Genomic DNA, 5,000 nt, shown 5'->3' on the forward strand with positions numbered 1-5,000 from the left:
AGAACTTTGAACCAATCACTGAGTGAAGTAATCATAAACCAAAGCAATAGCCCTTTTCGGAGTTATCAGCGGTTTTGCCACATGAACGAGGCTAAGGGGTCATTTTGTATTGAATTGACCCTTAAGCCTCTTTTGCATGTAGCTTTAAACAAAAGAAAATGTGCCTGCAGGCTCAACTCCAATAAGAACCATTCGCTAATTACTTTCGACATTCAATTGAAAACCGCTCTATTTAAGGGGGAAGAGTTGGCGCATTGCGGGTGGGAGAACTTCCTTCCATCAATGTGTTTCCGGATTCGGCGTCGCTTATTTCCCTTTCGTAAACGGTCGTTACCATTTGAAACGGTCGTTGCCATTTCTCAGAACGGTCGTTGCCATTTGAAACGGTCGATGCCATTTTTTAGCTCTGAATTACACTCATTAGGTCTAAGAACTCAAAAGGTTGCGGCTACTGGGAGTTGTGTCTCGCTGGTCATATGAGTTAGGGTTCGGGTTAGGGTTCTGTTTAGGGTGAGGGCTAAAACTTGTTCCTTGAAAAAGTGAAATTGTAAAGCGCAGTCTCAGCGAAGATGAGAAATTTTAAAAACATTAAAGACTGAAAACCTCCAAAGACACTCGTGTGCGCTTTCAGCAGAATGCCACGTTCACCGAAAAAAAAGGTTTACGGTACTTCTTCAATTACAATAGGTAAAATACAATACAACAATAGACTGCAAAATTTACACTTCCTTGCACACACACAACGCCAATAAAAACTTCAAAAATTCAACCTAGAAAAGAAGCCTTCACACAGCTGAAAAAGTCGCCAACTCTCACGCTTCAAAGATGTTCTCGAAAAATCAAAGGACACCGTATAATCAGATCACTTTATCCAACAACTTTATGCATACCCATAGAGGACTAGACTGGCATCCAGTTGCTCTCTTTGACGTTTATGAGGCGGAGATAAGACGCCTTCGCGTTGAGAATGATACACTAAAAATTCATTCCAACTCTGTCGCCGTGAAACTCCAAGCTCTATCACAAGAAAAACAGCAAAATGCGGCAAAAGTCCAGGCAAATCAAACACTTTACAACAGCCAAAAAAATTCTGGCAGCTGTCTAAGTCAGCAAGGAATTACATGAAAAGAAAAATTCGGCAGTTGATCATTGAGTCGACGAAAGAAAAAAAAAAATTATAAAAAGGGTTAACAGATTTGCAGAGATATTTTGATCTGTTAAATTCGGTTTAGCCTGTTCAAGCTCATGTGAAAGTCAGCGTGCGCGTCATGATTCGCGTTTTGATGAATCCACCTTTAATAAATACCCCGCGTTCATACGACTTTTTGGCTGAATAAAGACGCTTTGATAAAAGAAGCAACAACACGAATGATGTAGTAAGGGCGGATTCGATAACCCAAAGCACAAGTAACATTTATAACGACAAAAATATATTTAAGAAAACACATGTAATGCTTGGATGATGAATAAGTTCTTCACCTGACGCCGTAAGTTAATTCTTCACCTGGGTACCCTAGTGAATATAGATTCTCCAAGGAACAATCTACCTCTCCCCCACCCCCTAATAACACCCGTTTTGCACGCCGAAAATTTCCGATAAGTCCTGAAATCCTCGGCGTGGTCTCGGCAAAATTCGCAACGCGTCACTTAAAACAATAGGGCCATTGTTTAAATCTTAATGGGTGAATTTAGGCCGGAACAATAGACCATTTCTTGATACGGAACCCGAGTTCGAATCTTGAAATTTTCGGACTCTTTTCTTCCTCCAGTTTTTCTTTTATAAATGTTTTTTTTTCCTTTTTTGTCTTAATTTTTGTTAATATTTTTTCTTAGTTTGTTTCTTTTAATTTTCTTTGAAGTGAAGTGTGTAGTCGACCGTTATAAATCGCATCGACCGTTTCAAATGGAAACGACCGTTTACGAAAGGGAAATTTGCTTCGGCGTCATTTGTCAGTTGAGTTTGTTGGTTCACTGAACATGATCTACTTTGATCGGCTTTGATTTGATTTGATACATATCCTCAATAGGTGGAGTGCTTTGTGCTTGGTACAAAAACGCAACTTTAAACCGGTGGAAATCTATATAATCATGAATTTATTCGAGTTTTTTTCCAAGAGTCTGTAAAGGGAAAGTTGAGAACCGGCGGAAGAACGAGGAGGTCTCGCGAGGAAGAAGTCGGACCTCGAAAAGGAATATTGTTTCCATTGATCAAGGCGAAAGATGGTCTTAGATAATGACAACAACAACAATCTTTATTGTGCTCTTAATACAAAAGTGTAGAATCATTAAAAGGAAACAATTGTTAGAGAAAGAGCACAGCCACTCAGAAATCGCAAAAGCTAATCGCACCGAGTGGCTGGGCATGCGGAAGAGTAACTAGATATCAAAGTTGTTATAAAATATTTAAACTGAAAAAAAAAATATAGAAAAAAAAAAAGAAAAATATTTAAGCTGTAAGAAATAAACAAATACGCAAACGAATAAACAAAGAAGCAAGACAAAACAACCGCTGTGCACACAATTAAACTGCATATAAACTACGCCAATCAATATGTTTATTTTATTTATTCAATCACTTTCACAACAACAGAGAAACAGGCTGTGGTGCGGGCCGCACAACATAGCGAGGCTCCAAATTAAGTGCACCCTTTTATCCTCCCAACATGGTATAGCACAAGAGACAGACCACAACACCGGGAACTACATGCCCTACTCTTTGCGACAAGTGTGTGGGTTCTTTTGAAACTTGGAACTCGACCAATATTTTCCCAGTATGGAGAATCACAACTGGAATTTTCCCTTTTTACTGATCGGCGTTTTTCATCGGAAACCCAAATTATATCAACGTGACAGGCTGAATCGGGCGCGACCGATTCTGGACGCGACATGGAGGATTTTTAATGCCCGGAGCTTGGAAATGTCAAGATACAGTTTAAAATCTAAAATCTAAACAGTCTAAAATCGAAGAAGAAAACTGTTGAGGTTATCTTGAAAGACTCTTTTCTAGAGAGGGAAATGATACTGAATAGTCTTATCGCTTGCCTTTATGTAACGATCATGCCTTCTGGATTTTTTTGGCTAAATGGTAATCACATATTGCCGTCTTGCTTATTTTATAGAATTATGGCTTGCTTAAGATGGTATTCGATTCTTTGTGAGTGGTTGTGGATTTTTTTCAGGTGGTTGTAGGTGGTTGTTGATATTTTTGAGGTGGTTGTAGGTGGTTGTAGATGGTTGTAAATTTTTTTGAAGTGGTTGTAGATGGTTGTAGGTGGCTGTAGGTTGTTTTAGGTGGTGTTAGGTCGTTCCATGTTTTAGTGACTACGGGTTTATTCTGCTAAGGTAACACTATAAACTTTATATAAATATATTTGAAAGAATTCTTTGCCGATCTCTTTTAAAACCATGCATCAAGAAAATATTGGATAGCTTTTATATCGAAGAATTGAAAGAAGTCAATTTAGTCTATATTGTCGTTTGGTTGTTTGTTAATAGGCCTCATTCACGATAGCCGCCATGTTGGTTTTCTAATTGTCATGCGCATTAGCAATGTGTTATGCTGAGGGGCAAACATTGGAAAAAAAGAAAATTGCGGAAAATCGGCTCGTTGAAATATTGAAATAAAATTGCTAAAAGTCCATTTTAGTATTTAGAATTAAGTACCTTTTATAATAATTTTATATCTGTGGATTGCCTTTGACAGTTTGACTTTCTACTTCGTTAGCTGATCATTTTTCACTAAAAAACGTCGAAGTAACTTGTGTAATCATTCTATTTTATTACTTAGGTGATAAACATTCAATGGACGTGAAACAAATCATCTGTGTGGCTAAGATGTTCGTTATAACCTCTCGAAGTTGTGTTGTTTGCCCCCTCAGAAGTGTGTAGCTAATTTGCATGATAATAGCAAATCCAACATGGTGGCCATTGTGAATAAGGTCTATTGATTATAGATGATGTCAAAAAGTGGTCAAAAGAAAAAGTGGCACACGAAGGAAGGTCACTCATGATTTACCACGATATGGCGTCCTCTGAGATCCATAAAAAGTCAGTTTACGGCATCATGGAATCTATAGGCCAGTTATTGAAACGAAGTTTACTCCAGACCGCGGTTTACATCAATTGTTCTCGCTTCAGAATAAGTGAAGTGTTTCAGCAAGAAAGACGCTTCTGTCCTCTGCTTTTGCATTCCCGATGCTGTTTTGGAAAAAGAAAAGCGTTTTTGCAACCTTTCGGCTAAACTCTGTTTGAATAACTATTGCATAGCTTTTATATAATATAAAGAACCAAATTATAAGATGACGTCATCGGCGTCTGTCCCTTATAGGATATAACAATATGTGCGCAATTTACCTTATAAAAGGTTGCTTTACAGTATATAGTTGCTCGTGTTATGCCTGGATATGTAGTATATTTGAATTAATAAAAGTAGCATTTTGCAAAAGTAGTATTTTTTCACGTCAGTTTTGTGGCTCATTTTTCCCTCAGATTATGCATGAGATGAATTAGAATTTTGTGGTAATAAGTTTTTTAACATTGTAGAAATATTTTAATAAAACGATTGTCAGCTATCTGTGTTGGTATGTTCATGAGATTTTGGTCTCTTGCATGGTGCCACCCTACTTCAGACTATTTCTTTCAACCAGAACTCACGCAGAATGCTCTTCAAACAAAAACAGCGAGCTGAGCAATTTACCGTGTTGAATGAGTCATTAGTAGATTAGAGAATGTTAGCATCGGCGACGAGTGCGGTTACGAGAACAACTACAACTTCTACTCTTTCTCGAAGTCTTGCTCTACATACTTAGGTAAGCGTACAATACGAGTTCCGGTCTGCAGAAAATACTATTAAGAGATGAAGTTTACATTTGGGCCTCATTTTTGAATGAGTTACATACATACATAGACCCAATTCATAAATGGCGGCCAAAAATATATTCTTTTGTTTATGAGCTAATTAGACTCACTGGCCTCGCTCTCAAGCAACATTTCGTTTGTAT

The sequence above is a fragment of the Montipora capricornis genome, chromosome 1 (genome assembly GCF_036669925.1).
Source record: "Montipora capricornis isolate CH-2021 chromosome 1, ASM3666992v2, whole genome shotgun sequence".
NCBI classification, from domain to species: Eukaryota; Metazoa; Cnidaria; class Anthozoa; order Scleractinia; family Acroporidae; genus Montipora; species Montipora capricornis.